At 39.5% G+C, this 14534-nt stretch overlaps 1 long non-coding RNA gene across 1 annotated transcript in view; it reads right to left on the reverse strand.

Moving 5' to 3' along the window:
• Positions 1–14534, reverse strand: part of LOC138816129 (uncharacterized) — a 29811-nt gene that overhangs the window by 9611 nt on the left and 5666 nt on the right. The window contains exons 2-3 of the long non-coding RNA XR_011368567.1: positions 2401–2517; positions 2080–2274 (exon numbers count right to left, since the gene is read on the reverse strand). This is a non-coding gene — a long non-coding RNA (uncharacterized lncRNA). The remainder of the gene's footprint in view (positions 1–2079; positions 2275–2400; positions 2518–14534) is intronic.

Below are 14534 nucleotides of genomic sequence, written 5' to 3' on the forward strand. Positions count from 1 at the left end.
GCACACTCATTTAACTCAAAATGTTTGAGCATGGGTTCTGCTAATTTAGTAAATCAAACAGATATAAATACTATATTGTTGATTCAAGCCAAAGTTGAAAGCCTCTAGTTTAAATAGACATAAGCTGCAATAGGCATAGATCAGTAATATCAACTTCTCAAATGCTCTGAAAGTCACCAGCTTGACCACCTTGCTCTTCTCATTCTGAACATGAGTATGAGCAGAAATATGTTCATTATATTAATTCCACCCGTGTAGAGATAGCCAGATGATCTTAGTATGGGAAGAAAAGGTTCAGCTCTTGCTACTTGGAAAATACCCAAAAAATCTGTACTGCAAAAAAGGTTGAAATGTCAAATGATATTGCTTCCTACAAAACTGAATTAGAATGTGACCTCAAATGTTAATGTATTCAGATCTTTCCTCTGCCCTTAGAAGGTCAAATATTCACAACAGTCATAAAATCTGCACTGCCTTATCCTCCTAGGATTTCTGAGACTGCAGTAACAAATTATAAAATTAAAGGGAAAAAAGGAAATCTGTGGAAGGAAGTTATAGTCTATGAAAAAGGAAGACTTCAAAAGATGCAGCTAAACAGAGAAACGTGTTCTTGACACAATGCCTAGTAGTGGCACTATGGCTCACAATTTATACTACTCTTCTGTGTCTCTGAGCTGTTTTAATCCTTAGACCATCTGTATTACTGACTCATATTTTCTACAAAAGAGCTAAGAGATTACAAGAGGTTAAATGAGTTGTCCAATATGAATGACATCACTAAAAACTAAACTTAGGTCTTTTCAGGAAACTTCCAACTCTACTGGCATGTGGTCATGTTTCTTAAGTAAACTTTCCTATTGATACTTCCTACAATAAAAACTCTGTTCCCAGACCAAATAAGTACAAAATCTGTTTGTAAGTGCTATGGGCACATGTATAAATCAGGAAAATGTAATTCATTCATGGCATTAGTATGTTTCATGTGAATACTGGGTTCATACTGGGTTAACGGGTATTTCCTAGGTTTTGCTTCTCATTAACAACTGTTTAAAACCAATTTCACAGTATAGCCAATTTGGGAAAGAGTCCTCAAATGTAAGATCAAGTTTTTGTTGTTGTTGTTTTTCTGGTGACAGTCCTACGGTTTGAACTCAGGGCCTACGTGCTATTCCTCAGCTTTTTTGCTCAAGGCTAGGACTCTACCAGTTGAGCCACAACTCCCTCTCCAGCTTTTTTAGTAGTTAATTGGAGATAAGAGGTTCATGGGCTTCCCTACCTAGGCTGACTTTGAACCATGATCCTCAGATTTCAGCCTCCTGAGTAGCTAGGATTACAGATGTGAACAACTGGTGCCTGGCTATAAGCTCAATTTTTTCAAACCATTTTTCCTGGTAAAACAAATCAAATGACATGTGGTATCTCTGCAAATCAACCACACAGACATGAATATAGTCATTGCTGGGAGTGCATTAAAGTAAAGAAAGAGTGTTCTAGCATTTCACCTAAAAGTCACTTGACCAAGAATGGAGTAATCATAACCCACAAAAAAGGCAATACTTTGCCTAATACCGATGAAGACCTAGTCAATGTCCCATTTTAAATAACAACTGTGACTCTTTGTAATCAATAAAAAATCTTATTCTTTTTAGTGTGTGATCTTCTGTAGAGGTTAAAGGAGAAACAGTCCTCAAGCAATGAGGTGGAGAGACACCCTTTCCTTTCCTATGAGTCTCCCAAATAGTGTATTTGCGCAGAATGAAATACCCAAATGAAGACTGAACAGAACAAGAGGCAAGAGGCAACAGAGATGCAGATGCTTTGGCAAGAAGGCTGGCCCTGAATACCAGTTTGTCTCCCAGGACTTTCAATAGCAGGAATGTTTATCTTATTGAAAGCAGAGCCTAATTGAATAAAAGAGTTTTTAAAATAGTGAGCCATTAATTAGGCAGCACAGGGTAAAGCACAAGATTCTGTAATCTACGAGGCTTTAGGGAACCACAGACAATACTTATCGATTCTGTCAGGGTGCCTATGGAATGAACAAGAGCAATGGATGCTGTGCCTGTCCTGGAAACCTACCTGGAGCATTTGGAAGCGGCTTCCCACTGCACTGCCTCTGCTCAAATCACCCCATAATGGCTCTGGCACTGTGAGCTGTGAACTTGGCGGGCTCTGAGAGATATCAGATGTTTTCCTCCTGCTTGCTGAACCTCTCTCAGACAAATTTTGCATTGTTTTTTGTGTCAGTTTTATCGTGGAACATCGTGTTGCCATCTGGGAAGAAAAACAACATGGTAGAGGAGCAGCTGTTGAATGGTAATGGCCAAGTAAACATTGGCAGGCACCCGCCATTAGGTGAGATAAGAGGGATGGGCAGCCGCAGCGCCAGCCATCACTCACCACTGGAGCATCTTTCACTGTCCTCTTCTCTGTTTATCTTCATTCAAATTCATGGCAGTTTTTCACTGGGAGACTGGAGCTCTCCGAGTGTCAGGTGCTGGGCCTTCCTTCTCCGTCCTGGAGGAAGGAACAAGACACACCTGCCAACTCTCTGCCTGGGAGGACAACAGGCTTTCTGAAGCAAGGGGGAGTTTTGGATACCTGTAACAGATTCTCCCAAGAGGGAAGATCCCAAACTGTCACCAAGCTTTTCAACTACTTGAATGCCCATTATTTTGCTCATACTCATTCTGTTGCCTTTTTATTTGTATATATAATTATACAGAATAATGGATTTTCATCATATTTTCATTCATGGATAATGCTGTATTTTGATCATTTTCACACCCCATTATCCTCTCTTATCCCTTTCTCCTCATGGGCTTCCTTCTTACAAAATAGTTCCCCTTCTATTTTCATGTCTGTTTTCTTTTAAGCTAATTCCACATTCAAGAAAAAAAACATGTTATATTCATCTTTCCAATCTGTCCTATTTCACTTAAGGTGCTAATCTCCAGTTCCATCCATTTTTTTCCTACAAACAACAGAATTTCGTTCTTTGTTTGTTTGGTTTTTTTGGTCCGGTCATGGGCCTGAACTCTGGGCCTGGGCGCTGTCCCTCAGCTCTTCAGCTCAAGGCTAGCGCTCTACCACTTGAGCCACAGCGCTACTTCCGGCCTTTTTTTTTCCTGCTTATGTGGTGCTGAGGAATCGAACCCAGGGCCTCATGCATGCAAGGCAAGCACTCTACCACTGAGCCACCTTTCCAGCCCCAGAATTTCATTCTTTATGGCTGATTAAAACTCCATTGGACATATACATCCCATTGTTTTCATCCATTCATCTGTTGATGGGTGCCTAAGCTGATTTAGTAATTTGCCTACTGTGACTGTGCTGCAGTGGACATGGGTGCTGGGTGTCTGGACCACATGCTGACAATCCCTTTGGCTATATGAACAAGAATGATAAAGCAGGATTCTATGGTAGTGCTATTTTTAGTATCTGATACATACTGAATTCCATAGTGGCTGCCCTCATTTCATTCCTACCAACAGGTCTGTTGTTTTTCTTCATTATTACAATTGTGACTGGAGTAAGCTGGATTTCAATGACATTGAGGTATTGAACATTTTCCCAAGTATTAGCTATTTTACTTCTTTTGAGAACTGTGTATTCAGTTCCTTTTGTAATTTTTTTCTTTTTCATGCATTTTTACTGTTATTATAAAGGTGATGTACAGAGGGGCTGCAGTTAGGTAAGTCAGATAAACAGTACATTGCTTAATTTTAGATCATCTATTCAAAGAATTCTATCTCTGTGATAGATTATATTTATCCTAATCTATGAAACCTCTGTTAATTCATTTTAAGAGACAGAACTCTATATTTTAGAAATCTGCAGAAAACTGCATTCATGGCTCCCAACTGTAAATATGCTAAGAATATTTTCATAAATCTTGGTTTCTTGTCAAAAAAAGAGAGCATTTCTTTTTGAATAATGTCACTCTTTTCCTTGCTCTCTCCAAGTTTTTCTCTCCTGTTCCCACCTCCAAGTTGTATAGTTCATTTTCAACATGGTGTCTGCTGCATTGATTCTTCCTTTGTCCCACCATTTCTGTGCCCCTTACCCTTCCAAAGACAAATAAGCAAACAAGACAAAAAGAACAGAAAACAAAAACAGCAAGCAAGCAAGAAAAAAAAACACCTTGTTACCATTTCCTGGAGTTCATTTCTGTAAGTATTATTTGTATGATCAGATGTGCCTTTGTGTTCCTCTCCTAAGAATATCCTCCTTTGGTTTCACTGTGTGTGAATGTCTAAAGACCAAAGAAATAGGTTGCATGGTTTCCCTCATATGTGGTAGCTAGAATGTGCCTAACAATCTCCATTCCATCATTTATTGATTACAATAATCATTTATTGATTACAATATTTGTTCGTTTGTTCCTTGAGTTCTTCCCATATTCTAGATATTAATCTTCCATTCACTGAATAGCTAGCCAAAATTTTCTCCCATTCTGTGGGCTGAATCTTTTTTTTTAATTTTTTTATTGTAAAGATACTATACAGAGGGTTACAGTTACATGAGTGAGGTAATGAGTACACTTCCTCTTGAACATTGTTACCCCCTCCATTGTTTTCCCCCTACCATCCCCTCCCTCCCTCCCTTACCCAAGGTTCTTTTTTTTTTTTTTTGATTGTGATTAAGTGATTACTTAATTTCCGGAAATTCACAGTATTGTGGAATAATGATGCTCATTTAAAGTCACAAGTTCATTCTAACTTTCCTGGAGCAAATTGTCTATCACAGTCTGTAATATATAACGGTGCTCACATGTTATATACCATATATGTGATCAGCAGCATGGGTAGTGGTTCAACCAGATGAGTGGGAGTTCTTTGTTTCTTAAGTCCTGTTAGTTTTGTCATATCACCTAACATTTTGGATTTATCATCCACTTATCAGGGAGAACATGTACTGTTTGTCTCTTCGTTCTTGGCTTACCTCGCTCAACATGATTCCTTCTAGCTCCATCCATTTCCCTGCAAATGCCATTATTTTGTGATTTCTAATGGCTGCATAATATTCCATTGTGTATAGATACCACAATTTTTGGATCCATTCATCTGTGGTGGGGCATCTAGGTTGTTTCCATATCCTAGCTATTGCGAACAGTGCTGCAATAAACATGGAGGTGCACGTGTCCTTGTATATTGGTTCTTGTTGTTCAGGGTAGTGCATCTTTTTTTTTTTTGGTCCGGTCGTGGGGCCTGAACTCTGGGCCTTGGCACTGTCCCTCAGCTCTTCAGCTCAAGGCTAGCGCTCTACCACTTGAGCCATAGCGCCACTTCCAGCTTTTTTCTTTTTGCTTATGTGGTGTTGAGGAATTGAACCCAGGGCCTCAGGCATGCAAGGCAAGCGCTCTACCACTGAGCCACCTTCCCAGCCCCCTGTGGGCTACATCTTCACTCTGGTAATTGTTTCTTTTGTTGGTAATTGTTTCTTTGTCATTTGAACTCATACCTAATTTTATCATCAGTATTCACAGCTTTCAACCCCTTAAGTTTCAAACAATATGAGAATAAGTTCTCTAAAAAACACCTGCAGCAGAATCAATCTTTTTCATTCATTTTTCTATGATTAAACATGATCAAGAAAAATGTTAGGGAAAATTAGAAATAACCTAAACCATAAGGAAAACTTCCTCAGAGTCTGTTTAGAATCACTTCAATTTTTTTCATGAAAAAGTCAATTATCCTAAATGTTTCAATAAGTAATTTGATTTATATGCAGCCATATTCTTTTGCCAGTATGCGCTATTCATTCTCTTGAGACCTGTCAGGTAAGTAAATCTGATCGCCAATGAGAATAAGTTCATCTTTTGCTATGTTGCCAAATTAACAAATTCTGACCTCATAATCCTTTAGATCAAAATGCTTACCTATACTTCAGTAACATCTTTGTCTATAAACCAGTTTAACATTTATAAGAAATTCTGTCCTAAAGTAGCAGAGAATGTAAATCACTCATCACTAAAAATTAAAGAAAAGCTAAAAGTACTACTTCCTACCTGCTTGCTATAACCATAAACACCAGATAGATCCTACAGTGATACATCACACAAAGTGTAAAAATAGAAAATAACTTAAAAGCAGCTTGAGGACTCAGGGAGTCTGACTGTCTACTCTACAGCTTTGAGCACTATGATGTGATACCAGGTGTAAAAGAACTGAGCACCAAGCTGGCAGTACATAACTAGGTTTAGTGACTTCTCTTCTGTGAAAGTAGTCAGGTGGGATTTCTAGGAGAGGGGGGGAAATAAATAGGGACTTTAAAAACACATAAGCTTGGTAAAGTAAATAAACTTGAACAACCAATAAACTTGGTAGCTTTTGTCAAAAACAGAGCAAATAACTAAGTAAAGCTGAAAGACAAGGAAGAGAACCTCCAGATGGAATAGCACAAATGTTGCAATCGGCCTTCAGGAGATGAAATTAAAACTGGAATTAAGCTCTGGCCAAGGCAGTGCAAAATCCATTTGTAAACGATGGATGTCCCCATTGGATGGCTTCCAGAGAGTCGCAGCACACAGGCAGGACGCTCCCTGCGGTGGCAAGTCGAGGGATAACAGCCTTGCTGCTGAGAGGGGGTCAGCTGACAGCATGCCAGAAGGTGACAGAAGTGATATGACTATCGCATGATAAATTGGAGCATGTAATGACAAGATTCTTCACACTAAAAGAAAGGATCTTGTCACTGAGCAGGATCAATGAAGAAGGAAGCCTTCCCAAGCTGGCTGCGCTGCCCCTTGCAGGGCAAGGTGGTGTGCCTGAGCGACAGCTGCATGCTGGCCATCTGAACAACTAGCAGGTCCCAGTTCGAAACAAACTCTTACAGGGATAGTGTAAAATGCTGGACTGTGAGAAAATACCCAAAGAGGGAGTGATTTATAAGCAACAGAAATTTAGTTCTCTTAGTTCCAGATGTTGGAAATCCAAGACGTGGGTGGTAGGCGGCCTGTTGTCTGGTGAGGGTCAATGTCCCACTTCACCGCCAAGGAAGGGAGACAGGTGTTCTTTCAACACATGGCAAAGAGGGGCTGTGCTAGATCCCTCCAGCCCTTCATAAAGCACTAATTAATCCTAGCCAGGAAATTGGGCCTGTCCCAGACTAATCCTCTTCTAAATGCTCCGCCTCTTAATAGCTCAGCACTATAAATTTCAACAGAATTTGGGAAGTGGCATGAACATTCAAACTGCAACACCAAACTCTCCAAGAATGCAATGACAGGTCCACGTCCGTTGAAGCCCATACCTTGAAGAGCCCAGATTCCACTTCTAAGGAAGAAAACTCTTATCATAACGATATGGGGGAAAAAAAACATGCTAAGTTTGGAAAACCAAGCCAACTATCATATCAAGAGTAGATAGGAGCTGGGCACAGTGGCTCACCTGAAATCCTAAGTATGTGAGAGGCTGAGGCTGAGAATTGTACTTTGAGCTCATCTTGGGCCAAAAGTTCCTGAAACACCTTCTCAACCAATAGCTGAGTGTGGTAGCACATATCTGTCATCTCAGCTATTCAAAAAGCTCAGATCAGGAGCATCAAGATTCCAGGCCAGTGGGAGGAGGCGGAGTTCATGAGACGTAGGGGAAATATTCCTGTGTAGTACCACAAGTTCCAGCCTGAAATCGTTTTGTTTTTTCTCATTCGTTTATTAACCCACCAAGCATCAAGTCACATCTATAGCTACAATCCTCTTGTCTGGCATAAGAACAGATAGGAAACATCTGCTCGTGGCTTAGAAAGAGACAGTAGAGTTTGTTAAAATGTACACAGTGAGAAGGGAAGGGGTGACATTGGTCAAAAAAAAATGTACGCTTTCTCTGATGTAATTTTCTCTTATGTAACTGTGGCCCCCTGCACACTACCTGCATAATAACAATTTTAAAATAAAAAATTAAGGTAATTTGCTATGAAATTAAGATAATATCGTATTATTAAACCATGCCAAAAATGTATATCTAACAAATGTGATCAATCAGCTCCCATAATAAATATTAATGGGGCAATTAGTGACCTGTGGTGCTTTTTATAAATCTCTAATTCCTACTTCATTTGGAAGTACGAAAATCCTAAGCCATAAAAAATAAAGATAAAATAAAAGACAATTTTTCAGTTCTCTGGTTTTTTAACCTTTGAAAATAGATAAGAATTGTAGAAGAAAGTTGAATTTGACAATATAATGCTGAATCTTTATACTGGAAGACACTTGGAAAAATTTAATACAACAGACATCTAATCTTTTGATAGCAGTACTTTAATTTTCCTTCAGACAAACAATATCTCCTCTTAGCTTAATTGAGGCTGTCTTCATCCCTGCACAAACCAAGATTTAAGATAATGATGGTCAATCTTATACTCTCTACCTCTAGCTAGACTGACTGTTTCAGGAATAGGTGCATGGTGCATGTCTATCAATAAGACTCAGTGAGCAAGTGGTGCTACAGAGCTGGGAGAAAGAACCACTCCACACAGAGCTGGCTGAAGGAAGGAATTTGCTTGGCATCTCAGCCCCAGATAGAAAACCTGTCCAGCTAAAAGTCAGTCAAAAGAAAATCCCAGCTGAAAGATGGAGACTGCAACTATGGCTGTTTCTATTCAATCCCTAAAGTCAAGGGCAATGGGACCAGGCCTACAACCAAATCAGCTAATTAGTATATTTCCATTTTTATCAAGCTAGTTGGAATTGACTTATCTCCTGTAACGAAAAAGGATTGACTTTTCTCCTGTAACGAAAAAGAGTAAAACTCATAATAATTTGGGAGGCAGAGATTGGGAGATTCACCAAGCTTGCTTGGAGGAAAAAAATAAGATTCCATTTCAATGGAATGGGTGTGGTGGTACATGCCTGTCATCCCAGTGGCACAACGAAGCACAAACAGGCTGGCCTGGACATAAAGCCAAGACTGTACAGAAGCAGTCAATTCAGTAAGAACTAGCAGAGTAACTCAGAGACTACCTGCCTACAAGTACAAGACCCTGAGGTCAATTCCCAATGCTGAAAAAAAAACTCAAAAAAAGTATAATAAATATTGCATCAAATTGATGATTTCTGGAAACATATATTACTCATACAAACCAATAAGAATTTTACCTCATAGAAAAATAAAGACTTTTTTTTTTCCAGTCCTGGGGCTTAAACTCTGGGTCTGGGCTCTGTCCCTGAGCTTCTCTGTACTCAAGGCTAGTGCTCTACCACTTGAGCCACAATGCCATTTCCAGCTTTTTCTGTTTATGTGGTACTGAGAAATCAAACCCAGGACTTCATGCATGCTATGCAGGTACTCTACCACTGAGCCACATTCCCAGCCCAAAACATAAAGAATTTAAAGGGAGGATTAACCAGCTAATAAAAGAATGAAAAGTGTTTAATGTGTCACATTATTAAGAAAATACAATTGAAACCTGTCTCTTTTTTTGGTGAAAATACCGTATAGAGGGGTTACAATTACATGGGCAAGATAATGAGTACATTTCTTATCATGCATTGTTGCCTCCTCCAAACCTATCTTGGATACCATTTTCACCCATAAAAATTTACCAAACTATCTATGATATTGGTATGAAATGGAACTGAAGCTGAGACTGGACTGATACTGTCTGCACAGCTGTGGAAGCATGTTGTACAGATCGTTTTTACAACACTGTTGGAAAATATGCAGATGCTTCAGCACCCTTACAGGTTATGACGAATAATTCCACAGTGTTAGGAACCAGGCCAGACTGACAAACATGGATCACATGTTTATCTTATATGTTGAATTTAGACCAAAAAAAGGAGAAAACATGGCAGGCATGTAAAATAGTGACTTTTGGGGAGTCAGAGATGAGCTATGGGGGAAAATATGGTAAAAAGGGAGGGTACGTGACTCAGGAGGCTGAGATCTGAGGATAATGGTTCAAAGCCAGCCTGGGCAGGAAAGTCCATGAGACTCTTATCTCTAATTAACCAACAAAAAGCCAGAAATAGAGCTGTGACTCAAGTGATAGAGCACTAGCCTTGAGCATAAAACGTCAGGGACAGCGCCCAGGCCCCGAGTTCAAGCCCAAGACTACTCCTCCCATCCCCAAAAAAGGAGAAGGTTCTGGGTAAATATGATCTAATTAAAATATTTTAAGAACAAATAATACATGAGAAAATGGATTTTTTCAAGCAAAATGTGCAAACTAGTAATCATTATAAAAATGATACCTATATCTCAGAAATACTGAATTTTTCATGAAAACTTAGTTTTAAGTAACTACTAAATGTAAGTCTTCTAATCTTCAAAAAAAATAATTCCATGTTTAGAAACCTATTCTAAGGCATGATGTAAAACAGATAAAATGTTATATAATAAAAAGCTTCATAAATCATGTAATTAAAAATATTTACAAAGAGTATTTTAAAAACTATTAGCAAAATATTTTCACTATATCTGCAAAATCAAAATGCAATAAACAAAGCTCTGCTTAAAACCTAACTGTTGAAAATTTACAAAATTACAAAATCATGGAGACAAAGGAAAGAAGTTACACCGAGATCACACAGTGACCAGCACTAATAGTTTGGGAATGGTTCTTCTCCTCTTACTCTTTACTGAATTTTCTAAATTGCCTATAACAAGCACAATTTTAGTACTCAAAGGAATATTTTAAGTTCTTTTCAAAAAGCTACTTGTCCCTTTTTGCCACATTTTCAGAAGCACATAGGCTCGGAGAAGGCAGAATGCCAGCCTCGTGGGCATTTCCAGGAAGAAAGATGGATGCCAGCTCGCATCTGTTTCTAGTAGAACCTGCAGTGTGAGTAGAGGGCCAATGCTCAGACTGAAGAGGCTCTCTTCTATTCAGCCTACACCTCACTGAACTGCAAATTCTTCAACTTCTTCAACAAATTTATTTAGTTCTATCTCTCAATGCTTTATGTTTATTTACAAGGATGATGGCTATGCTGTCATTATTTGATATTCTCTCTCCCTTTTTCTCCCTTGTATTATAAATTCAGAATATTATGCCTCTTGGTATCCCCCATAGCAGCCCAAGAAAAGTGGCCTGAAAAACTAAGCTGAGGTAGAACCCTGAAAAGGTCACTATTAAACTTTGACAGTGACAGAATGCAGACACACCAGGTACTCTGTGGAGACTCCCAGAGGTGATTTCAGGACTTTCAGCAGGAAGCAAGGCCCGGATGAGGAAGAGCCATCACTACAGCAGCATCCAAAGAAGGGGCCTGGATGTTCCCATCAGTGTGAAATACAAAGAGAATTCATCCTAGTGATTTGCAATATCCCACCATAATATCACTTCTAATAGCTTCTAACCCAGACCCGTAATCGTGTGTCCCAAATTCCCCAAGAACTGGTGAAGTAGTGGGAGTGAGGAGAGGAGTTACTCAGATGGACTGGGGAAATGAACAGTTGGGTTGACACTGTTGTAAAAAAGAAAAGCAGTAGCAGATAAAGAGTTCCTGTCCACATCACCAGGGGTAATGGTAACCGTTCTCCATGAACACACCCACGTCAAGAGCAGCGCCAACCCGTGGCGGGGACAAATCCTGCAGCCTGTATGCCAGTCAGTACTCTTAGGAATGTGGCCTTAGCTGGGTATTGGCTCATGCCTGTATCCTAGCTACTCAGGAGGCTGAGATCTGAGGATTGTGGTTCAAAGTCAGTCCCAACAGGAAAATGCATGAGACTTTTATCTCCAATTAACCACCAGAAAACCGAAGTGGTGCTGTGGCTCAAGTGGTAGAGCACTAGCCTTGAGCTGAAGAGCTCAGAGACAGTGCCCAGGCCCAGAGTTCAAGCCCTACGGCCAAAAAAAAGGAATGTGGCCTCAAGAAGGGACAACTAGAGCACAGAGTCAATGAGAATTTTTTCAAAATCAATATGCAATAATGCAAAAGAGGATTTCTATAGTTAGAAAAGAGAAAGCACGCCTCTCTGGAGATCCTGACAAACAAGGGGACTTTAGAGATTGTATTGACAGGACCTTGGAAATAAAACAGAATACTTTTATTATGTTTTCTTTAGTATTTGTGAATCTTCTCACTTCGGTTATATTCAATCTCCAGACTAATTGTAGTCTAGAAAGCTTAATAACTAAGATGAAAGTAAATACTAAGGTTTCTCACTATACCATTATTTTTAAACTGAGCTATTCTAGGTCTTAGACCAAAATAACAAAAATTTCAAGCACCGTTACAGCAAGAAAAGAAGCCTTTTGAAGAAGAACCACATATTGACAAAAATTTTTACAATATCAGTGATCTAGCATTCAATAATAATAACAATAATAATAAGCAGCTTTCTAGAAAGTTGACATTTCTGACCAATACTATCAAAGCAAATGCTATGGGGTTTTTTTTTTCATTCACTAGTGATGAATTAAGCTGATAAAACTCACTGCTCAAACTTCCTTGTGAACCCTGCATGAATAGATGAAATGGTAGCTCCACTGAGCCAGAGTCCATGAAATTTCCTATAACTCACAGGTAAAGTAAATTTGGCAGGCTCTGTTTCACAATATTTATACTGAATATTTCACATGTTTTGGTGATTTGTTATAAAGTCCTAGAGATAGTGAAAAGCCTAAACTGATAGTTTTTTTTCCATTTTGGATTTTTTTTCTCTAGGGAAAAGAAAAACAAAAAAGATGAATCTGCTACTGCAGGACACAAACCAGGTGAAAATTAAACACAATCAAAACTAAGCACAGCTTATTCATCAGCACTCACAATACCTATGAATTGTAGTTCTTTCTGGGAAATGAACACAGACTTGCATTTGGATATCGTATCTACCTGGATCAGAGGTTAACAAAACTAACTGCTAAGCAAATGACATGAACTTTCGCCCTTAAGGATCTCGAAAATAAGCACAAACAACATAGTCTAGGGCTTAAATTTTAACTGCGGGAGACTTAATACAGCTCAACAGAGAAGAAAACAGTAGATCCCAGGGAACGAAGTGGAGGAAAATGTTTGATGCAGCCCGGAGCAGCGCACAGTAATCTATCCCATGGCTTTCTCTATCCGCCCGTCACACTCAGCAAAGGCAGCTGCAAAGAAAGCATGGTCCTCTCTACTCCAGCGCTGGGGAAGTCAGAGATTTCCTGCGCACAGAACCATCCACCAAAGGGTGCAGTGACAGCAGACTCGGGGAGATGTGTTGGCTAATGGATGGGGGAATAAATTCTCCCAGAACACTCCCTGTTCAAGCCACTGGAAATGGAATCAGCCTTCAAATAATCTGTATGCCTGTTTCTTTTTTCTATTTTCAATTTATAATAACAATAACGACCTAGACATAGGACATTTCCTGGGCTTTAATGACTGTCTGAGGTTAATGGCCCTCAACTACACCTCAGGCCATCAACCCCTCCCAGCTGGTCATTAATCTCCAGGAAATACCCTGTCCTAGGGTCATTATTGTTCCAATATCAATGATACCTTAAAAGCTTTATGGATCCTGCAAATACAGATCCTAGCCAATAGAGGTTATAAAACCTGTTTAGAATTCCAAAATTATCTTGAACCTCAAAGATGTTTTCTTCAAAACTAAAATTAGCTTAAGAAAATTTAATCTTTCCTTGTTTATTTACATTTTCTGAGGAAAGAAGTCTATTAGATATTACAAGGACTCAAAAATCAATTCACACTGGGGTAAAAAGGTCAGCTTTAAAGGGAATTACCCTTCCTTACAAGCAGTAGCTTAACCCAGTCTTTGAGAAGGCATGTTATTTATGACAATAGCTCTCTAAAATGATGTATGTGCTTAAATGTCACCAGGTTACATCCCATCAATAAATTTTCAAACTGCATCTGATTCTGAAGTCCCTTTTCTCACTTCATCGTAAGTACCCCAATGTACACACTAATACCATTACAATAAGAATGTATCAGAAACAACGCTGAAATACAACCTGGGAAGGGGTAGAAATTAAGAATCGGATTGGGCAGCACAGGGTTGGTTGGTTTCCCAGCAAGCCTTTGAGATCTAGAGAGCTACTAGGAGGCGGGGTGGACGTGAAGCAGCAATCAAATCGACCAAATGGCAGTTGAGACGGGTCTATTTTACAAATAAACAGAAATGGGAAGCCTGGGCACAGACCTCAGAGCCATGTGCGAGAACCAGGTGGGGCCAGGCTTTGAGGAATGCAAAATTATAACTGCATTCCCAAGCCTTAATCCAGCCTGGAAACTGAAGGAAAGGAAAACCCTGGTCAAGGGAATGAAGTACAAGTACATCATCAGAATAAAAGATGTTATAATAAAATATCATAAGCTCCTTCACCTAAATAAATGTTTCTTATGGTCCCAGAGGCTGGAATCCCCGGGTGAAGATGCTGGCCCACTGCTTCAGTGGTGTGAGGCCCTGCTATGGTATGGCTGTGTCCCATCCAGGAGTTCCTGTGCTGGAAGCTTGCTCCTCTAGCCAGGAAGTGTTGGCAGGTGGTTATACCTTTGAGAGATGGGGCCTAGTGGAAAGTAATTATGTCACTTGGGACAAAGCCCTCAGAAAGGACCACTGCTCATTCCGGGGAGTGACTTG

This window comes from Dipodomys merriami, unplaced genomic scaffold, assembly GCF_024711535.1.
Source record: "Dipodomys merriami isolate MVZ:Mamm:240054 unplaced genomic scaffold, mDipMer1.0.p SCAF_69, whole genome shotgun sequence".
Classification (NCBI taxonomy): domain Eukaryota; kingdom Metazoa; phylum Chordata; class Mammalia; order Rodentia; family Heteromyidae; genus Dipodomys; species Dipodomys merriami.